The 23953-nt window shown below is 35.1% G+C and overlaps 1 protein-coding gene and 1 pseudogene across 6 annotated transcripts in view; one reads left to right on the plus strand and one right to left on the minus strand.

The window, feature by feature from the left end:
- The window catches only part of PTPRC (protein tyrosine phosphatase receptor type C), a 119868-nt gene that overhangs the window by 66672 nt on the left and 29243 nt on the right, over window positions 1-23953 (minus strand). The window lies entirely within an intron of this gene.
- On the plus strand, window positions 1843-11985 carry LOC109028256 (phosphatidylethanolamine-binding protein 1-like; annotated as a pseudogene).

A 23953-nucleotide genomic window follows, 5' to 3' on the forward strand; every position in this document is an offset into this window, starting at 1 on the left:
ATCACCAAGACTTTGTAAATCCTTGCAAGTGAGAATAAAGGAGAAAGAGTAATAAGGAAAATATCTAGATTGATAGTTTAACATGCTAGTGAGTTGGAGTTTCACTGAACTTGAGAGTAATAAACAGTGAGTAGAGAGAGGTGAATCAGAATTTGCTTGAGATTTCATGTGAAAATGTATAATAGCATTTGAATATAGAGGTTTGTAGCTCATGACATACATCTGGGCTGATGCTATAGATCAGCATATAGATACATTTTGCAGCTACAGAGGCGAAGGAGATCACCGAACTACATAAAAGAGAAGTGTCCAAGATAGAATCCTGAAGTTCAGTGAATATTAAGGAGAGAGCCAGCATAGGTAATCAAATTTTCCAAGTAAGAGGAAAACTGTAGCAAACAAGAATAAAGAGTAGAGGGTGTTTCGAGAAGGAAATGGTTGAAGTCAAATAATATGGGTATTCACATGCAGGATAAACATGGTGGATTAACATGGGTCAATTGGATTTATCATCTGGGTTTGTGGAAATGTTGAAAAGAGCAGCTTTCTTGGCATGATGGGAACTAGATTCAGTCTACAGTGAAGTGCAATGTTTTCATCCCTCATCTTAGTAAATGCCTATTTAAAAGATTGTAAAGTCCTTTTCCAAATGACTGCAAACTCAGGTTGTTAAAGAGAATCAGAGATCAGATGGGAGAGTGAATTAGCTGGTACTTAAGGTGACTTTCTGCCTTTATATTTTATCTTCTGAGAACAAACTGATGTGAAAACATTTTCTTCCTTCAGAGTTGCCATCCAAGGAGCATCACCCAGTATTCTTCAATGACATTCCCTGGCTTATTCCTTGAAGTAAAATGCATTTTTGTTATATATATTTTTATATCATTGATGGGTGATACATAATTATTAACATAATGACTTTCTTGTTTTCTCATTATATTTCTCTTTTTCTTAATAATTCATACTTATTGTTTTTAATTGATATTGTTTGTACTTTTGTCCCTTTTTTAATCTAGTTAGCTTTTATCTTTCTGTTTCATGTAAACTATTGTTATGTTTATGTTCCCATTAACAGCATTCCGCTCTCCTTATTTGTTCTTATTTCCTTGTAAATTACAGTGTTAGAATTGTGTTGATTTGCAAAAGAGATAATAAGAAAAAAATATTAGTATAGCAATAACTAATAGCTCTCATGTTTGAAGTGAAAGGAAAAGTGTCCTTCATTGTTTGTGAAGAACAAAACATATCACCAAATTTAAAATATTCAAATTGCTTTTGAGTGTGTGAACATACTTTATACAACACATATCTCTTCTTTATCTGAGAAATACATGAGCTCTTACATATCTAAAATTAGGTTGATATGCCCCTTCTCATGCAAGCACGTCATTCCTTGGAACTTGAAACAAGTTAATTTAGTTCACTTAGGTTCAAGAAACATACATTGTTTTGCTGGCATGCTGTTGGAGACTAGGTTCAAACATGATAAAAGCATGATCCTTGCCCTGGATAAGCTTATAACCCATAAAACACATATATCTAGTCATCTGCAAAGACATTTTAGTCATAGATACACCTGATTAAGACTAATAATCAAAATTTCTCCCATCAACATCAGCATGAATCACATAATAAGATGAGAAAGAGGAGGAGAAGAAAGAGAAATAGCTGTAGCAAAGAGTCTTGTGTATAAGAAGTGATTGATAAGTAATTGCTGGATTCTTTTAAGCATGAGTAAGTGCAAAGGAGAAATCAAACAGATCTGATGATAACAGCTTTAGGAGAAGAGCCAAGGAGCAAGCATTGTAGGCCTTGAAAAGGAGCTTGAACTTTTTCCTCAGAATGACGGAAGCCATTGGATCAGTTAATACAGAGGAGAAATCAGAAAGCAAATTTGATGACAGAGAAAAGAGAAATCTTAATGTTACCTGCACCACTAATTCCACAGACCCCTATATTCTGTTGTTCTGATTTACTACTTTGTTGTCACCAAAATGTGTAGCACCAACTATAGATAGCGTTTCATAAAAGAAAATTATAATTCATCATCTGTTTACCACAGAGATGAGAAGAAAAATGCTGGGACACTATGTGAAGCTATTTGTTTTTTAACAAAAGAACTGTGAATGCCTGAGTAAATATACTAGAACTGTTTCCAACCAGTACGCTATTCATCAGACTACGTATATGTTCCATGTCTGAGAGAGATTAATAAACTTCCAAGTGGTCCAAAGGCAATACGTTTTTTTAAAAGAAATACATGATGTATATTATTTTAATCTAACTTCTGAAAAGAAGGACAAGAGGTAAATTACCAAAATGGAGAAGACTGTTTCTAATGATTTACTTTTTTAAAGAATAATTTAGAAATGATATTTTATTGTTATTAATTGTTAATATTTATTGAATGTTTACTGGGTGCCAGGCACTATACTAAGTCTTTTGCTTATGTTTTCTTTCTTAAGCATCACAAAAACCCTAAGAAGCTTAGAAAAGTCAAGTGTCTTGGCCAAGTTCACAAGGCCAGTCTAGTATATGTGAGCCAGACTTGAACCTGAGCCTGTCTGACTTACAGGCCATGCTCTCACTCATCAGGTGTCCCCTTTTCCCATCAACTTGTCCTTACAGCCTTTCCTGTTCATATGAAATTTTAAGCATGAGAATTCTTTTACAGAAGGTGTTTATTAAAAACTCATGAGCTAAGTAAAAATGCATCTTAATCATAATTTGGCTGCAAGTAAATTACTAGTAGTGCTACAAATGCTAAAATAACCTTGACCCTAAAAATAGATATGCAGATTAAATCACAATGTGCTGAGTGAATGCTCTATAATGGTACAAACAAATATTAGAGAAAGTTTAGAGGTGTGTCAAGTTAATTTATTACAGAATACTATTTTGACAGGAAAGTCAACCAAACTACACTAATATCAAGCACAATTATTAAAATTTACAGACCTTTTGTTTAGATGTTAAGAGGTTTCTGAAGCTAGAGGACAGAATAATGGGCATACATATACATTTTTTTCTGATCTCATCATCGCTCCATATTCAAAATTTCCTCAAATCTTTTCATCTTTAATGCAGCAAAATTTAATATCCTGGAAAACAGTATAATATCTAAAGCGCCAACATTTTCCTTTCTTCTATGTTCATGCTTACTTCCCATAAAGGCCTCTTGAATTGAATATGTGTTTGCTTGTACACTGATTTATCACTGGATATGATTCTAAATTCCTCCACTGAGTGATTTTTAGGTGACACTAAAACATTGTAATCTATGTTTTATTTCATTTTTATATACTATTTCAAATATGTGCGTACACACACACACACCCCACACACCATTTTATCTTTTTAAAAGAAAATTCCAAGACTTCAGCATCACTGTTTAGACTTAGTGTAAGACTCAACTTGCTTGTTCTCATGGTCATAAAATCCCTATAAACAGATTTTTAGTTTTGGTAACACTTTTAGTCAACATGATAAATGACATAAAAATGTTTTCGTGCCTGAAAAAAACACATAGAATCTATTTAAAATAAAAATTTTAAATTAAAAACTACTTTAAAATTTAAGCCAATGCCCCTAAGGAAATAAGGTATGCACTAGAGTGATGCAACTTAAAGCAACATATCAATTTTAATAAGCCATGTGCACTAGATTACATAAACCTATTTTTCAATCTTTTTAATGTTAAACATTTTACCAGTCTTAAAGTAGGAACACACTAAATGTGACCTATATAAAATAGCTTAGTTAAAACACCTACGTAACATCTAAAGGACATTCCCCGCACCCTGCCCCCGCCAGTCATCTAATGATTTTTACATCAACGTTAGCAGAACACTAACAAATACTTTGGTGGAGAATGCCTTTATATATGAAACAAGGTAGGGAGTAGGTGAAGGTACTTAACTATTTAGAGAAAACTATAAAACCAAATATCTGCAATAATTTATTAATTCTCTATCATGTTTTAATTCTTCCTAAATTACATGAGCAATGACTTCAATTGTCTGTTGCACTTCATATGTGCAAACATTATTAAACATTACCAAAATCATAGATAGAAGCCACTGTGCTGAATCTTCACTGATAGAAAAAAAAGACCTGATGAGATTGGTTGTGGCCAGGCGCAATGGTTCACACCTGTAATCCCAGAACTTTGGGAGGGAGAGGCAGGTGGATCGCTTGAGCCAAGCAATCCAGTCTGGGAAACATGCAAAACCTCGTCTCTACTTAAAATACAAAAATTATCCGGGTAGGGTGGTGCACACCTATAGTCCCAGCTACTTGGGAGGCTACGCCCATGAGTGGGTGTTGAGGCTGTAGTGAGATGCGATGGTGCCACTGTACTCCAGCCTGGGTGACAGGGTGAGACCCTGACTCAAAAACAACAACAACAACAACAACAACAACAAAAGATTGGTTGTATAACATATTTAACTACTTCATGACCTATCCATTTAGACTGGAGTATATGGTTAAATATTACTGTGCTTGTCCAATGCAAAACAAATGAACTGATGTAGTTACCTAAGTTGTTTTATGTATGTAGACAGCCTTGTACTCTATCCTATTTCCTGTATTACTTAAAAGCAACAATATATTCTTAGTGGAGTCAAATAGATCTGGGAAAAGCAAACAAAATTTTTGCATAAAGTATTTTATAACCAGTGCACAATAAATATTTAATATTTGGAGATTGTTTAATACAAATTACACTACAATATATGTAAACATTCTTTATGAACAATACTGGGAAAGTGTGGAAAATAGGTAAAGCAAAATATGTGACATAGCAATGGAAATTAAGAGGGCACATGTGTAGGTGTGTGACAATAAAGAGAAGGCATCACTATTTCTCAAAGTAAGAACTGCATTGAGCTTTCTCTCAAATTCTATAAACACATCAAATAAATATAAAATAAAACACAGTAATATATCTAGTGTTCCACATATTACAGTTACCACATTCTACACTTTGACTTTTATCTTCTAGGGATGAAATTTTCTACATTTTTTAAAACTTAAATGTCTTGTGTTTTCATTATTTAGTCAAAGGAGTATTTAGTAATATTTCAGTAGGTGGCACCATAGCACTAAAAATCTGTAAATTATCTAAGAGCTCTTTTTCCCATTATAATCCTGTTGTGAATCACCAATGGAATTGACTAGATACATTAAACAGATGAAAATGTAGATAACAGAACACTTGATCTTCAAAGCTGTGTTATTCTAACACATGTATTGTTACTGAATTTACCTTTCCCAATATGTTTCTTTTACAACTCAAAATGTTTAAATGATCACAAATCAAAGTTACCTTGAAGTCACACCCCTAAGTCCCTGATCAGAGATTTCAGCAAAAACTAGGAATCAATTTGAGTGAAAACAGCATTTCAAAAGACATACTTGGGCTTTAAATATCACCCGTTCTCCCTCCCCGCTAAAAAAAAAAAGAAAAAAAAATGGGATGCTATTTCCTAGGGAATTTAAACCTGTCTAGTTCTGCAAATCTGGGAAAAGTACAAGGGCAGAAGGGTAAAATAGAATAGATTAAATAAATACTTATTCTCAGCATCTGCCCTAAAATGAATGATAGCATGTTTTGAAGGTTGAGAATGCATACTTGCCCTCCATAAACATAAAGCCTGTACAAAAGTGGAAAAAAGCAAATCAAGACAAAAAATAAGGGTCAGCTAAAACAGATATGTATGGCTTTCCTTTCTTAGCAATGCATGATAATAATAAAGTGCACAATAAAAATAAGAGAATTGCACTTTTCTTTATGCTAGAAATCTGCTATATGGTCCACAGACAATAAATCTAACAAATCATATTAAATTATTAAGTATTTATGGAGTAAGCACTCTGGGCAGCGACAAGCCAGGTATTATGATTTCAGAGAACCACAGGAAACAGTCTTTTCTACCCTCCATTAGCTTATCAGTAAATATAATAATGATAGCAACAGTTTACTGAAATCTTATGTAGCAGAGACTATGCACACCTCTTTATATAATATATATGTATTTTTTTTCTTTTAAGCATCCCAGTAAGCCAATGAGTTAGCATTATTTATCCTTTTTTACAGGGAATGAAACTGGGACCTAAAAGAGTTTAGTAAATTGTTCACAGGCACACACGAGGAAAGTGCTAGATTTGAAGTAGTGTCTATTTAATAATTTTCTTATTCTTTATGTAGACTTTATGTTAAAATATTGGGTATATTAATATTATTTTTGGAATCTCATGGTAAAGGACTTTCTGCTTATCATCAGAAAATAATTCCAAAGATTTCTACTCAGACAGAAGCAAAGGATTTTAGTGATTATTGACATGCAGTTCATTTGATATATAAGGAAACTAAGACTCAGTGAGTGTAGTGCCTTTCTGATTTCATTCAATCTAGTTAAAACACATGAATTTATGAGCTCCACCAATGTCCAGAGAATTTCAACATCCCTTTATTGAGGCCTTTTATTAAATACAAATGGACATCCAAGAAACACTAGAACAAAGCCTCTAATAAGAAAGAAAGATAGAGCTCAAATAAACAAAAGAGGCACTTGGGAGAATGAGGCAATGCAAGGAGCAAAAGAGGGGATAACCAACTACAATTCATATTTTCAGAAATGAGAAAACATTGCACCCCTGAACAAAGAGCAAGAGGTTATAAAAAGCAACATCTCAAGATCAAGAGAAGAAGTCAATAGATACTGGCAAAAATCTTTTTTTTTTTTTTTTTTTTTAAAGAAACAGCACTACAATAAAAGATAACATTTAAAAATCACAAAATATCAAGGGAGGGGAGAGTCGTGGGAGCAAAAGACTGTTCTTACTTACTCTAGGCCTTATGGTACTATTTAAACTTTCAAATTATATACACACATTTTAAATAATAATGCAAATAATAAAGAAAAATATCAGTATGTAAAGCAGTATTGAGGATAAAGAAGGCAAATTTTTGTGGCCATGAGAGGAATAAAATCAAATAATTAAAAATTTTTAAAGATAGCAACCATATCTAGCTGTCTCCCAATGACTTATGGTGTCCAATATTTACAATAATGTTTTTTGCTTGTGAATACATATGACCTTGCAAACACACACCTCAAAACTAGGAATGCATTTGTAGGTATTTTATATTTGGTTTAAAACATCATGTTATATATTTCAGGCATGTTGATTAATGAAACAATTAATGACAAAAAAATTAATAAAGGCTACTAGATAACCATTTAAGAACAATCAGTTACACTGCTTTTTTTCTGTCTTAAACTATTTATCTACAAGTCAGGGGGAAAATTTTATCGCTTCCTGTGCAATGATGGTCAAATTGAAGTCTTTGATTTAGATTTGTGTGCCTTTAAATGTCCTATAGTCAAATTTGTTTCAGAAGTAATTCATGCTACATGCCCTTTGGAGATATTTATAAAGTGTGTTAATATATTAAAAGCATAGAGAAACTTATGTCACTTCGTTTAGCTCAAGATCTCCTAAAAGTATTTGCCACAAACCCATTTTTTTCCCATGGACATACTATAGGACATTTGTACAATGTAACTACAATGTTTCTGAGAACATAGTTTACAAAATTCTGGCTTGTTATCAGTTATGCATATTTATGTGTGTGTAACCAGTATTATTATCCTGAGGAAGATAAAACATCAATCCTTTATTTGTATTAATCCTGACTGGGAATTAGATTAAAGGTGACTATTTCTGGGCTCCAACGCTGGAAAATCTGATTTAGTAGGTTTGTGGGGTAACGTGATCTGTGCACTGGTATTTTCTTAAAGCTCTGATGGTGATTATGATGGAAACAAGGGTTAAGAACAACTGAGAAAGATGCTTCCTTACCCTTATTCTCTTTTTAAACATTTTCCAGAATAGGTTTGTTCCCATATTAATTATCTTTTTGCTTCTTATGAAAATGTCTGTTTTCATTTACCTAAATCCAGGGATATATACCTGATTTATGCAATATACTTCAGATAGCAAAAACCATTTAATTATATTAATCCCTTAGTAAGTGTATGTTTTTGTAGCTCTTTGCTTCCTCTAGGATAGGTTACGATCATCGTTAAAGAACAAAGAATCATCAAAAGATGTTTGCATAAGTGGTGAAATCTTTTATTAGTGTATTTGGTGCTATCAACAGTGTTTACTATTTAATAAGCGGGTACTATGTGAATGGCACTGTCCTAAATACTGTTATATATTATTTTATCTAATTATTATAGAAATCCTACAAAGTAGATAGTATTCTCTTCTTTTCACAGATGAAAGCTCAAAATCATAAAAACGTGTATGCAAGGCTAAATAAAGAGCTTGTAGCAAAATGAGTCTATATTTAAATGCAGATCTGTCTGACTGTAAAAACCCCCATGCTTGTTCAACTGCATTGCACTGAAAGGAAAAAATATTTAATGCTAAATCCAGTATTTGTGCTAAAGAGCTATTAGGGACTCAAAAATGAGTAAATATTATGTATAACCATCAAAATGGGATTCAGAGTACCACACATTAAAACTTATTGTTAAAAAGTGTAAATTGCTGAACAATGACTACAAAAGGGGTAGATTCTTATTTTTCAGAAAAACGGGAAGAAAAGTGAACAGGCCTATGCCTAACAAAAATGGTAGCATGAACTTGTCTGTCCTTCAGTATTTTTACCCAAATCTTTAAGGAAGGAAAAATAGTAGAACATGCTAAAAAAAAGTTATGATTTTATTATGTCTGTGCTTTGAAACAAAGCAAAACATACAAAAGCCTTTGCTAATCAACCTATACCTTGTAAAAGAAGTGGGGTGAGGGAAAGAATAAGTAAATGAAGCTCCCCATAGAAAATAAACAGTGCTAGGGCAGTGAGTGTCTGTGAATTTAATCTAGTTATGTAGAAACGTGTTTACAGCACCAACCACAACCCTTTCTAAATGAGCCAGGAGATAAATTAAAATTGTACTATTTTTTTGTGAACTAACTACAATATAATAAAAAAATAGCAGAAAATAAATGCTAGATTATAGGGAGTCCACCTATTAGAAACTAATCTCCCATCTCACAAACAGAATAAAATGTCCGCTGAGGCTGCACAAAAGCCTCCCACTCCTAAAGCTGAGGACAATAAAAGCAAAGGCTGATAAATGCACTGCTTATTTCTTCTTATTTCCCTTTAATGAAAACTCTGAACAGAAACACTTGGTTTACTTTCAAAATCATTAAAGGAACCCAGGCATAATGGGAAAAGCTACACTTTCAAATAGAAGAGGTTTTCAATGTGTTGTTCTCATAAGACTGCTGTTTGCACAGCTAAAAGCTAACAGCAGTGTCTTTACTGCTCTTGTGGTTTCTTCTCTTCGGTGTACTTCTGTTTTTCTTATTCTGAGTCTTTATAGGAAAGGAAGAGGCGCAGCTCATGCGGTTAAGCACACAGGCGCTACCAAATGGTGCAATAGGTTGCCATAGCACCAGCATAATCAGCCCTATCTCGGGGTTAAAACCACAACTTCTCTAGTTGACGTTGAAGCTGCCTGACTATACATTTAACTGCTACAAAATGCTGAATTTCAGATTGATTTGTGTTTGCTTCAATAAAAATGTATTTCAAAAGTAAGGTTAGTTTTATTATGCGATTTATTTCGGAAACACTTCATTTTGAAAAGCACTCACAAATGATATTTTAATGACAAAAATAAGTTAAACCTAATCTTATATTTAAAAACATAAAAAGTCACCATTGATTTGGCCAGCAATTAAACTTTATTAATTCATTACATTACGCAACTTGGAGAAAATAGATCACAAAGAAAAAAGTAAGACAAAATGTTTATTTGTAAATAGAACTCACATTCCTTTACCACTAGATAATGAAATGATAAAATATAGTCTAGGCAAGGATATTTCCTATTTGTTCAGCGACATTATCATCACACATGAAATACGACCCTACCAGTAGGAAACATCACATTGCACCCTTTGCAAGCAAATGCACTGAAGTAACTTGAATGGCTCCTTAAATACACACTTGATAGTCTCATGAAAGATAATGCCTGAAAAAACAGACATGTGTAGAAACATTTTGCTGCCTTGTCACATTCCCTGATACCCTGCAGCTCTAGTTGGTAACCATTTTCCATGCTGTATATTCCTATCAATTGTCTTATGTTTTGACTAAATAATTATTTCATAAGATAGAAAATATTAAAATAATATATTAACATTCGTAAATAATAAATCCTGAAAAGGATCATGAGATCCTTTTCATTTAACTTCTTTGGGAAAATTCATATTGGGCCAGCTCTTCATCCCTTTGTACATCAGAAAATGGTTTCTCTATCTTTAGTAAAGAAGGAACATTTACCGAATACCTACTATTTGATACATTGTCTTATACAATCCTCATAATATCTCTATGTGATAAGCATTATTATTCTTGTTTTATAAAGGACAAAAGGAAGACACAGCTGGTTTAAATATATTGCTTCGAATATAGAGTAACAGTGTAAAAACTCAATCCCAGGTCTACTAGAATCCAAAGCTCCTGCATTTTCTCCTAACTCCATAATGCTGCCTCCTGGGAATAGAGGATTCAGAGCATCTATTTCACACCATTCTCCTGAATTTCGGTACACAGTCCTTGAATTCCTCCTATCTGTGGTCTGTGGCTTCCTTTTCCTTTCCATTGCCTTTACCCTGGTCCAGGTACTTATCATGGCCTATTTCAATAATGTTTATACTCAGTTTCTAAACTGACAACTTCCTCCATCCCTTCCCCATGCATGCTAGATACTGCCACATTGATCTGCTTGTAAAATGCACTGATGTGTCTCTTTCCTGCTAAAATATTTTAGTAGGAGATTCCAAACTCTTTACTATTCACTTTACATCAATTCCTCTGAACTTTATATAACTTTACATCATTCCTCTTCAGTTAAAAGGAGATTGTTGTATCTATTTTTTTTTTTTTTTTTTTTTTTTTTTTTTTCTGAGAGAGTTTTGCTCTGTGGCCCAGGCTGGAGTGCCGTGTCACTATCTCAGCTCACTGCAACCTCCGCCTCCCGGGTTCACGCGGTTCTCCTGCCTCAGCCTCCTGAGTATATGGGATTACAAACATGCGCCACCACACCCGGCTAATATTTGTATTTTCAGTAGAGACGGGGCTTCACCATGTTGTCCAGGCTGGTCTCGAACTCCCGTCCTTAGGTAATCCGCCTGCCTCAGCCTCCCAATGTTGTGGCTATTAAACAAGACAGTTTGTGAAGCCTTTAATAATATTTTTAAAATCCTATAAATGAGCCCCGGCTTCCCTGGCTAGTTTTCAGAGGCTGCCGAGTCGCCGCTGCGCCTGCGCCTTGCCTAGTGGCACTCCCAGCTGTGCGCTGCGTTCTTGCACAGCCATGCCAGGGACCTCAGCAAGCGGTCCAGGCCCTTGAGCCTGCAGGAAGTGGACGGGCAGCCGCAGCACTCGCTGCATGTCACCTACGCCAGGGCGACGGTGGACGAGCTGGGCAAAGTGCTGACGCCCACCTAGGTTAACAGACCCACCAGCATTTCATGGGATGATCTTGAGTCAAGGAAACTCTACACCTTGGTCCTAACAGACCCGGATGCTCCCGGCAGGAAGAAGCCCCAATACACTGAATGGCGTCATTTCCTGGTGGTCAACATGAAGGGTAATGACGTTAGCAGTGGCCCAGTCCTCTCCATTACGTGGGCTCTGGCCTCCGGAGGGCACAGATCTCCACCGCTATGTCTGGCTGGTTTACAAACAGGACAGGCTGCTGAAGTGTGACGAGCCCATTCTCAGCAATGGATCTGGAGGCCACAGTGGCAAATTCAAAATGGCATCCTTCTGTCAAAAGTTCGAGCTTGGCCGGGCAAGGTGGCTCACTCCTGTAATCCAGCACTTTGCGAGGCTGGGGCGGGTGGATCACGAGGTCAGGAAATCAAGACCATGCTGGCCAACATGGTAAAACCCCGTCTCTACTAAAAATACAAAAAAAAAAAAAAAAAAAAAATAGCTGGGCGTGGTGGCACGGCCTTAGTCCCGGCTACTCGGGAGGCTGAAGCAGGAGAATTGCTTGAACCTGGGAGGCGGAGGTTGCAGTGAGGCAAGATCAGGCCACTGCACTCCAGCCTGGCGACAAGGCGAGAGACTCCGTCTCAAAAAAAAAAAAAAAGCACGAGCTTGTGCTCGTGGCCCCAGTGGCCAGAAAGCGTTACCCGGCTGAGTGGGACGACTATGTGCCCAAACTGCAGGAGCAGCTGTCTGGGAAGTAGGGGGCAGCTCAGGGACCTGAACTGTCCCAGAGGCCCCAAGCCGTGTTCTCCAGTTCAGTGTTGCATGTATAATAGATTTCTCCTCTTCCGGCTCCCCTTTGCACAGGCAAGACCTGAGCAGTCAGATGGTTTAGGGTAACTTTTCCTGCTGCCTGGCCTTTATAATTCTAGTCACTCACTCACTCTGGTTTATGTTTTGATCAAATTGGAACTCTATTTTCAGGAATATTCTGGTACTGTGATGGGGTCATCAAATTAATATGAAAATAGCAATCCAGAGTTTAAAGAAGAAAAAATTGGGGGGAAAAAAAGACCAGGCCTACAGTAATAGAGCAAAGCATCAAAGAATCTTTAAGGGAGGTTACAAAAAAAAAAAAAAAAAAGAAAAAAAGAAAAAGGATTTGTCGCCTCTCTGCCTTTGTGATCCTAATACCAGAATTGTACGCAGAGTGTTTTTATGGTGCTGTCGCTCACCTAGACAACCAGAGGCTGGCTGGCATGGAGGCTAAACCCCAACACGGTGCATCTCAGATGCCTTAATAGGCGTCAGCATCTCGCTCTGGTCCCTTTAAAAAGCAATCCTGGAAAAAGCATTAGGGAGAGTGGCTTTGCTTTTGTTGGGGCATGGCCATCTAGACCGGCAGCAGTGCTCGTTGACAGCTTATTAGGAATCCTTACAACCGTGGTTGTTAAATTGATAGCTCTTCATGGGGGTAAGAAAAGCTGATCTGGAGTTGCTGAATGTTGGGTTAATTCTGCTGTTTGCTTATAATTGAATAAAAATAGAAACGTTGAATGAACAACATCAAAAAGTTCTATAAATGGTAGTAATTATTGTTACCACCATCTGGATTATGACCTTCAGTCATTTTGACTTTTTAATTTGATTTGTCCTTCTTAAAGGCACTGGTGAAATCAGCATCCCTTGTATCCTACACAGTAGTTAGTTTATAGAAGAACAATAAACATTTTTGGATTTACTCTTGCTATAGTTTGTGCCTATGGTTCCACAGTAAAAATACTTTGAGCAATATAATTTTGAAACTCACTGTAAGATATGTGTAATTTCTCATTTCATAAGATGGTATTGCATTTCCTCTTGGCACTTTCATGTGCTTTTGAATTTTCATATGTATCTATATTTATGTTCATACAATAAAGAACAAAATGTAAAACTGTACCTGGAAATATACATCCCTATGTGGAAAAAAAAAAAAGCTGGACTTTATATTCTCCTCGGAATGACCTAGTTTTGAATCCTAGCTCAGCCAACTAAGGTCTTGTACAGGTTAAATGATATTTCTGAGGTTTAGTCTCCTTGTTTTTAGAGCCATAATCATAAAATCTAGTTTATATATGAGTTGATATGAGGATTAGACATAGTAATACATGCAGGAGGCTTTGTAAAATGGATAGCAGCTTGTGAGTAGATGAGAAAAATTTGAATCCACACAGTATTGTTTAGATTTAATTATTTTGATCATACTATAGCCACATTACAATGTGTAAGTGCAATAGTTTCCTACGTTCTATGGAAGCAGGGAGGAAGAATGCTTACCCTATTCTTAGGGTAATCATAGAAGACTCCCCCAAAGTAAGTAATGTCTAAGTTAAGAGAGATATGTTTGAGTTAGGTAGGAAAGGAAGATGATGAGTCTTTTAGAAAAAAAAAAAATAGCATTGTGGCCCAACATTGAGAATCTAGTACATTTCAAAAAGTAAAAGTTGTTCTTCCTGGCTGAAAAGCAAGATGTAAGGTAGAGGGGTGCTAGAAATCTTTCTGGAAAATAAATGTGACGCTGATAATGAAGGCCCTCTCTCACAAACTGAGAAGTTTTAACATTATCCCCAGGTGACAGGAATTATTATAGAGCTTTCAGTAGGTGATTAATCCCATTTGTGGAATGCAGAGTGGAACTTAGGAATGCAAGGTTGGAGATGAGGCTATGTATTAGCAAGCTGTAAAGTGCTTTTAGAATTTAAAATGGATAGCAGGCCCACGGGTAATGTTGGATAAATGTTCATTACAGTTAACACCAGTCTATCCTTCTGCTTTTTTCACTCAGTGACCATCAATGGTAGTAATTTTCAAAAGAGATTCAGAAATCCAGTTATAGATAAAACTAATTTAAGAGGTTATAAGGACTGAGCCATCCATTCTCTGAAACGGGACACAAAATCTTATTTTATTGTTAATTATGAATAGGGTAAGAATCTAAATATGCCTACCCTCTTGACCTTGATTTCTGACTTCTACATAAATCTTCTATGATCATGCAACTTATACTGAGCAAAGAAGAAAAGAAATCTGAGTTATGCTCCCAGATTACAGTATTTAGTGTGCCCCTTAAGTTGAATATGCTTATCTCATTCAATGCTGCACTTTATCGTATTCCTTTTGCACTTCCCCTTGTTCCTTGGAGGAATTTAAAGAAATGTTATCAAAAGCAAGGCTTATGAGTGACCAACTCTCAAGAAGATACCAACTCAAAATAAAGATACCCACTCTCAAGAAGTGATTTTCCAATGACCTGTCACCTGTGATTCTATCTCTATGCAAGGCAATGGGAATGACTACTCCCCCTCCCCTGGGTTCTGAATGCCAGCTCTCACTTCACTAAACAGCTCAGAACAAATCCAGAGCCATGCAAGTCTCAGAAACCCAGTTTCTTGGCATTCATCCAGCAAAGTACTTCAGAAACCCCTCACTGACTGATACAGATCTACCATCTGTTTCTTAAGTTTAACAATTGTACAAAGAAAGTTTTTCACAGTTGGATGAAAAAAAGACATGGTCTCTTTCAAGTTCGTATTCAATTTACTATTCCTCCTGTTGATTGGCTGATTCCCAAATGTCAAAAGAACACCTAATGCTTATGTTGAATCTATGCTAAACTAGTCACCATTTTAAAACTCAGAAGCATGGTTCCTAAAGATTGTGGCGTCCAATACTACCTTCGGCATTCATACAGCACATTAATACTCCATGTATTGAATTAAATAAAACTGGCTTGACTTAGTTATTAAAACAACAACAACTTTTACAAGTCTTTTAGCACATTTGGAGAGTAGGTCTAAGTAAAATTATTCATTATTGGTCTGGTTTTCATTTCAAACATTTATTTTACTGAGTTTTAAACTTAAAGCAAACATTTTAATTCCAGATAGCATCCAGAGCTTCGATCTTGAGGTACAGTCTAAGGTAGGAATGATATTTTGGTCTTTGACACAGTTCTACAATAACGCTTCCAATATTCTCTAGTTATCTTTTTAAATGAAATTAGTAGATACAACAGAAATTACTTATCCCTTCCGAGAATATAGCCCCTGACCTGATAAAGCTAGATATTAGGAAAAAGATGCTTGCCTTTCTTTTATAATGAGAAACTCTTCCAGGGAAAGTTGACTTTATGTTTTCAAGTGATCAGTCTACCAGCATACTTTTATAATTCATACCCAATTTACAGAGATATAAAAATAGTCCTATGTCTCATGTATGATGAAATTCAGTTCTTGACACAGTATGTCATTTCATGGCATAAAATAAAGAGCACATTTGGGTTGATCATTCTATGGGAAACCTTAGAAAAGGCTTATAGATTTATCACTTTTTGCATTATTTTGTCTCTTTATGATGATTTAATCCAGTCAAACCTGGTCAGGGGGAAGATCAAGCTAAAATTAGATGGATTCTTATTATTAATGAGATATTATCATTGGCATATGCTTTTTAAAAGAATAAAAGCTAAATATTAGTAATGAAGTAAAGATAAAGCACATTTAATGAGAAAGTTTTGGGAATTTTTTCTATGATAAATACATTTTATTGTCTATTACCTCCCTCAACAAAACTATATTTTCTTTTAAATTTAGATGTTTGCTTCTCATCAACATTAATTCCATGTTGAAAGAATACAATTATTATTCTAGTAAAATGTTTAGAACTGAGAAAAATAGAGTCATTTTTTTCTTTCAAATTCTTAAAATCAGGGCTTTGGATCAAATAAACTTTTTAGTTAGGTGAAATTCACATGCTATTTTACTGTGAATAACATCTCAGAGGATCATGAAACTAACAGAGGCAATGAACAGTCTTCAAAAGAAAAAAGACAGAAAACCGTCACAAATCCTAGGGGACTAAAGATACATAAGAAATAAATGCAACATGAGGTCCTAGATTGGATGCTGTAGCAGGAAAAGAACAATATTGGAAAAATGGGCAAAATTCAAATGAAAGCTGTAATTTGGTTAATAGCATTGTACCCATGGTTACTTCTTAGTTTTAACAAATGTAACCTTGGCAAATGTTAATATTAGAGGAAGCCAAATGAAGAGCAAGTGGGGACTTTCCTTACTATCTTTGCAACTTTTCTGTAAATCTAAAATTATTCCCAAATTGAAAGCTTATTTTTGAAAGGTTTGTTTGTAACTAGTTCAGAGAAAGATGAAGCAAAGCATAGCATAGATTCATTTTCTTTCATTTTTAAATTGAGTGTTTTTGTGACTGGGACATTTTCATACCACATCTTATAAATGTTTGCAATCATAGCCCCAGTTATTATGTTATAATTATATGTTATTATATATGTTATATATATAAAATATATATGCTATATATATTATTATATGTTATTATTGTACAGTCATAATGCAGATAGTGAAGGCTACCATTACTAAAAAGGCAATGTTATCCATCCTGACATTGAAAAATTGTAAAATTGTAAATTTTCACAATTGTAAAATTTCACATTTAAAAAATATAATAAAGCTTACCTACCTATCTACTTAATACTTGAAACTGCTTTATAAAATTCTCACTCACTAGTTGTGAATTTATTGTTAAATGCCTTCATTGGACATGATCTCATGAGTCTCTGTGACTGGACAGCATTCCTTATCCAACTGAAGTGATGAGCATGAGACGCCGCTCCAAGTGTCGTAAAAAGGAGACACTACCTCTAAGCCAAAGAGGCTGGGTCATTCTACTGCATATGAGGAACAAATGCAACTACAACAAAGGTCTTCATTTTAAGAAGATAAATCTGGATTTAGTCAAAATACGTAAGATAATTTGTTTGGAAAACTTTTTGATTGCTGCTTTATGCTGTACAAAATGAACAACAAAAGTCTACTAAGAAGAAGCTTGTTTTTATGGTTTTTAGCCTCTAGATGCATATATAATTCATCCATATGGCAAAAATCATTACATTAAAACAATTTTGGGAGAGAAGTACATTATTAATACTTCAAAATTTCAATTTCTTAAATTTAGATTAGCTTTCTACAACATACAAGCAAAGTTAAGGAAAAAAAATCAGAAACCAAAAGGCTTATTCTACCGCATTTCTTGGGAAATTGTTTCACTTTGAGAGTGTATGATTCTTTAATCATTAATCACACCTTCTTTATTTTTCTAAAAGATTGTTTTCCATAGTATCACTGGAGGAGCAGTAAAAATGTACTCTTGCATTTTTCTGAATAGTAAACTGATTATGCCTCTGTAATGGAAATAACCAAAACAATATCTTTGAATGTATTGAAAATAAACACTTTCCTCTTCATTTACTCAATAAATGTTTTCAAATGACCATTATTTGACTGAGCATGTACACAGCACTATTATGTATCATGCGTTATACTAGGTTATATATATGTAAGTATGCCATATACATTAGTTTCCTGAATCATTGTAATAATATGAAGTATGTATAATTATTACCTCTATTTCAGAGAAAAAGAAAGCACAATAAGGTGCAATAAATAACTTGTGTGAGATCATTCAGCTTGTGAGTAGCTGAGAAAAATTTGAATCCACACAGTATTTTTTAATTATTTTGATCAAACTATAGCCACATTACAATGAGTAAGTGCAATAATTTCCTACTTTCTATGGAAGCAGAGAGAAAGAATGCCTACCCTATTCTTAGGGTAATCATGGAAGACTTCCCCAAAATAAGTAATGTCTAAGTTAAGAGGGATATGTTTGAGTTAGGTGGGAAAGGAAGACGATGAGTCTTTTAGAAAAAAAAAAGCAATGTGGCCCAACACTGAGATTCTAGTACATTTCAGAAAGTAAAAGTTGTTCTTCCTGGCTGAAAAGCAAGATGTAAGGTAGAGGGGTGCTAGATATCTTTCTGGAAAATAAATGTGATGCTGATAATGAAGGCCCTCTCCTACAAACTGAGAAGTTTTAACAATATCCTCAGGTGACAGGAATTATTATAGAGCTTTCAGTAGGTGATTAATCCCATTTGTGGAACACAGAGTGGAACTTAGGAAGCAAGGTTGGAGATGAGGTTATGTATTAGCAGGCTGTAAAGTGCTTTTAGAATACAGTTAAAATGGTGCCGGGCACGGTGGGTTGTAATCCCAGCACTTTGGGTGGCCAAGATGGGTAGATCACCGGAGATCAGGAATTCCAGACTAGCCTGGCCAACATGGTGAAACCCCATCTCTACTAAAAATGCAAAAAAATACAAAAAAAAAATAGCTGGGCATGGTGGCGTGCACCTGTAATCCCAGCTACTTGGCAGACTGAGACAGGAGAATCGCTTGAACCCTGGAGGTGGAGGTTGCAGGGAGCCCAGATGGCGCCTCTGCACTCCAGCCTGGGCAACAGAGCAAGACTCCGTATTAAACAAAACCAAACAAAACAAAAAACAACAGTTAAAATGGTTTCAGCTACAACTAACAGAAAAAAAAAAGGAACTCGAACAGAGTAAACAGTAAGGAATTTATTATCTTACAAAACAGAATTAGCTCAATGGTTCGATGATGGTATCGGGACCCAGATTCCTTCCATATTTTTGCTCTGACATCCACAGGGTGTGGGCCTAACTACCCCACTGGTCACAAAAAGACTAGGTGCCACATTCTCATCAAATATGAACCGGAGACAGGAGAGGGGTATTGTTTCCTTTTGTCTCTTTTTAAGACTGAGGAAAAAGCTTCCCTAAAACTCCTTTACATTTCATTGGTCTTAATTGCAGCACTATCAAAGGGAATGCAGTTACTATGCTTCACTTTGACCAACCCAGATGTAACTTTAGGTTACAGGAAAAAAGCAAAACCCAATGGAATTTTAAGTCATATGGAAAGGCATGAACTGCTAAATAATTAAATACTTACAAAATAATTTTAATGAAGGTCTCATTAGCAAGAAAAATGCAGAGATGTGGATGATAACAATCTCAGAGACTACTGCAGAAATGTGAGTGGCCCAAATCAAAGCTGTGGCAATGGAAGTAGAGGTGAATATTTTAAGACATGAAGAATACAGACTTCCTAGCATGTTCTTTGTCAGTCAATGCTGAGTTAAGGGAAAAGGAGAATATGTCCTAGGTTATATTGGCTCAGGCAAGTGTATGGAAGCTGATATAATTCACCAATACAGGAAATATGACAGCAAGGCAAGTTAACAAAAGAAGTTTTTGAGTTCAATAATGTTGAATTTGAGATACCAGTGGGATACTAGTTGGAAGTGTCTAGTGCATAGTTGGAGAAATTGGTCTTTAATACAAAAAAGACAGCAGAACTGGAGCTATAGATGTAGAAGTCACAAATTTATAAAAGACAAATTAAGCAATGGGAGTAGTTGATTTCACCCTAAATGATAGCATCACAGTAGAGGAGACAAAGTTCTAGAATGGAATACATACCAACACCAATAGGTAACAAGGGAATAGAGAAAGAGGAGCCAGAGGGCTGAGATAAATAAGAGAACTAGAAGGTAGTTTCATGTTTCATGAAAATTAGGGGAGGACAGAGTTTTAAAAAGAAGGAAGTTGTCAATAACGTTAAATGCCTCTGAGAGGTGAAGTATAATAAATGCTCTAGCTTGGTCCATTGGGTTTAATTTATTGGAAACAGGGGGGTGAGGGGGGTGATACTGGTGTATGCATGGAAGTTGTTTTTGTGGTGTGCTGGGAGAACAAGCAAGAAAGCAGCAAATGGGTTAGTGAAAAGTGAGAGTGTAGACTGGGAGGCTAGAAAAAATATTTTTGTTTTTACATTTCAAAAAATTTAAATTATTTTTAATTGACAAATAATTATGAGTATTTATAAGGTACAATGTGACATTTTGATATATGTATACACTATGAAATGATTAAAGTTTTTGTACATCACCTAAGTATATTTTCCCATATACCTTAAATCATCTTTAGATTACTTATAATACTTAATGCAATATAAATGCTATGTAAATATTTGTTATACTGTATTGCCTTTTAAGTTGTATTATTTTTATGATGTATTGTTGTATTTCGTCATTTTTTCGTAATATTTTCAATCCATGGTTGGCTGAATCAGAGGATGCAAAACCCACAAATACAGATGGCCAGCTATATTGTATATTTGAAAATTGCTAAGACAGATTTTAAATATTCACACCACATGAAAAAATCTTTTAAGAAGTTTGTGAAGCAGGAAAGAGCAATAGGGAGTATGAATTAGATAGAGACTTGTAAAGAAAAGTGGGTATTTTTTTTATCTGCTAACTGCACTGCCATTCCAACTTCTCTCAAAATTGTGTTTCGATGATAATATATACAAATAGTTTTGGAGTCTATGGAAGAAATGCTCTAGACTTTGAAAATATAATGTAAATATTTCTGGGGTATATTATATATCAAATCTATTAGATGATTTAATTTTTAAAATTTTTTGTGTAAGTTATTAATGTGTCCCAAGCTATTTTGTCTTCCTTTTTCTATGTATTTCATCAATGGTGTCTTGTTTTACCACAAATCTTTAAAATCAGAACTAATCACATTTCATATTTAGGATGTTGAATATAGTTTTTGTACATAATAAGGTCATATAACAGTGATTAATAATTATAAATATTTCATCATGGAGATTTTTGGCTTCCAGGACTTTCTTTAAAAAATGCTAAGGAAAATAAGCAGCAGAAATATTTATATTCAGTACTTAAGGACAAATCTGTAAAGTAGGCCCTAGTCAAGCTACACCAGGCCTATGTTTCACTCATGATCTATTTCACAAAATGTCTATATCACTATAAAAACTCCTGAGATAAGTATAGAAGTTAATACAAAAAAGAAGCTAGTAATACTTACATGCTTCATTTGGCATTAAAAATAGTAATTATTCTTACAGTTCCGTATTAAGGTGCTCACAATAGAAAATAAAATTAGTATTAATTTTCTTTACTAAGGTCCTTTGGGTGATGCCAAAGAAAACCTGATATAAATTCATTTCCTTTCACAAATGTGATTTTCACAATGATGAGAGTAATAAGAGAAGTGGGTAAGAAGATGTCACATTTTGAAAAAAATGACTCCATCATTCAGTTGACTTTACAGCCCCAGGACTAAGTAAGCTATTCAGTTAAAATAAAAGCTGATTTTAAAAAAATTTCCTGATTGTATCTCTTTGCACAAAAAATATGTTCTTCATTTTCTTTGGGGGAAAGAAGGGGTCTGGGAGTGGCTGGCAGGAGGTCTGGATTAGATTCTGGCTCTACTTCTAGTAGGAATGGGTAAGTCAGGGATTCACCATGCCGTGGATTCCATGTCGGTGGGATTCAGCAGTGGGATATTAGGGAAGCTTTAAACATAGTATAAAAATAAAGTGAAAACTTTAAAAAGTGAAGGGAAATATAAATATATATATTTAAATCTAATAATACATTTTTTTTCAAAAGAAGTAAGTAGTTTTGTGAGTATATAGCAGATTAGGTAGTATGGTGGACCACACAGTACATGAAAGGAGGCCAGAAAGCATAAAAGGAGGACATTGGGTGTGCAGGTGGGTGCCTGCGGGCACCAGAAAAGGCTGGCAGAAAACAGATGTGAGCATGACCAGTCAGAGATAAAGAGCCTTATGCAGGAATGTGGTGACAGGGTAAACAACACTAAGCATTAGTCATTTCCAAACATACTCTCAAATCTACCACGGTTTGAACTCTGAAAATAAGTGTGTTCATTTTTGTGGTTACTATGCAACCACTTAGATATTTCTTTGTAATTTTTGCCCAATGTGCTAGTTTTGGGTACTATTTCAACCATTTTATTTGCAAAGAAGTCAATCCTTTGTAACTATTACCATTAGACTGAATCACACAAAATCATTTCTTTTGTAGGCCAGCAATGACCAAATATCATCACTTTCAAATGTTTGAGCCTATATGTTACATTACACCTACTTTATGTGTTCAAATATCTTCAATTTAATTGTACCATAGCTCTCAGGTGGTCTTATTGCTGCTTCCATGGATAGATGGCAGGTAAAGTGGGGTTTTCTTATGCTCTCTTAATTTCCCTTCGATACATATCTATTCACCTAAAGACTAATCCTTCTACAGGAAGAAATGGATTCCCCAACTCTGAAAGGCTAAAACATTGAGCCATGCCCTTTTGGGATCTGAAATCACCTTTCCTTATACAGAACCTACCTAATTCCTTATCAATCATTCTTACTTCAAGCTTGGTCATGTATCTTTTCTATAAACTATGTAATTAGAATTATCAGCACCATTTTATATTTACTTTCCATGTACCAAGGGTGTTTATGTAAGTTCTCAGGCCCCCTTACTTATGCTATCTCATACTGTTAATTCCTTATAGTGCTATGAAAGGTGCTTGGCAAAATTAAAGCACTCAATTTGTATGCAAGTCCATAACACGCACATTTTAATACTTCCTGTTCCTTTGTGTTATGCCCTTCTCTCTCTTCTTTATCTATCTAACTCCTGTATTGTCTTCAAAACCCTAATTTGGGTGACATTATTTTTTGCTACCATGTTACTCTGTGCTTATGTTTATATATAACTTAGCTGGGCATGGTGGCATGTGACTATACTCAGGAGGCTGAGGCAGGAGAATCACAGGAGCTCAGGAGTTTGAAACCAGCCTGGGGAACATAGTGAGACCCTGTCTCTAAAACAAAAATAAAAAAAAAAAAGACATCACACCATGATACCACTTTGGATTTGAGTAGCTGGAATTCTCTTCCTCCAGATAGCCATATGGCTGGCTTTCACTGTTTTTGCTGGTTGTCCAGTGTTTATTTCTATAAGATCATCCCTGCCACTCTAACAATCATTATTCTACTGTTAGGAGAGTATATTTTAACTCTCACATCTATATTCAGTTAGCTACAAGCTAACATTGTAAGCTAAGTTGTGTATACAAGCTAACACATGCAATTTTCTAACATTGCTTTGCAGAAATATGACTGATTGCCTACTTCTTTCCAGTTTTTATCTTTATCTCGATCTTTTCTCTTGCTGTGCACTGCCTAGAATGCCTGAGACACAGCTACTACCTATTGAAATTATAGGATTAAAATTCTATCAACTGCATGGAAATTTCCTTAAACACTCCACTTTCACTGATACCTTCTTTTATGTTTCCATGACATGTTATGAATTGACAGTTTGTATATGTGTAGATGTCTTGTCCTACAAATAAAATAAATATGTTTTCAAGGCAGAGACTGTGACTTTCTTTTCTATATTCTTACTAGGATCTAGCTCTGTGCTTTGCAGTTAGCAAGTATTCAATAGCACAGCTAGAATAACTGAATGAATGGATGAGTGCCACCTACTCCTTTATTGTCCATCAATAATGCACCCAAGGCTAAATCTTAGCTTTCCAAACTCACTTGGCCAGACCAGTTGACATTCTTTATTCCCGTC

The sequence above is a fragment of the Gorilla gorilla genome, chromosome 1, assembly GCF_029281585.2.
Source record: "Gorilla gorilla gorilla isolate KB3781 chromosome 1, NHGRI_mGorGor1-v2.1_pri, whole genome shotgun sequence".
NCBI lineage: Eukaryota > Metazoa > Chordata > Mammalia > Primates > Hominidae > Gorilla > Gorilla gorilla.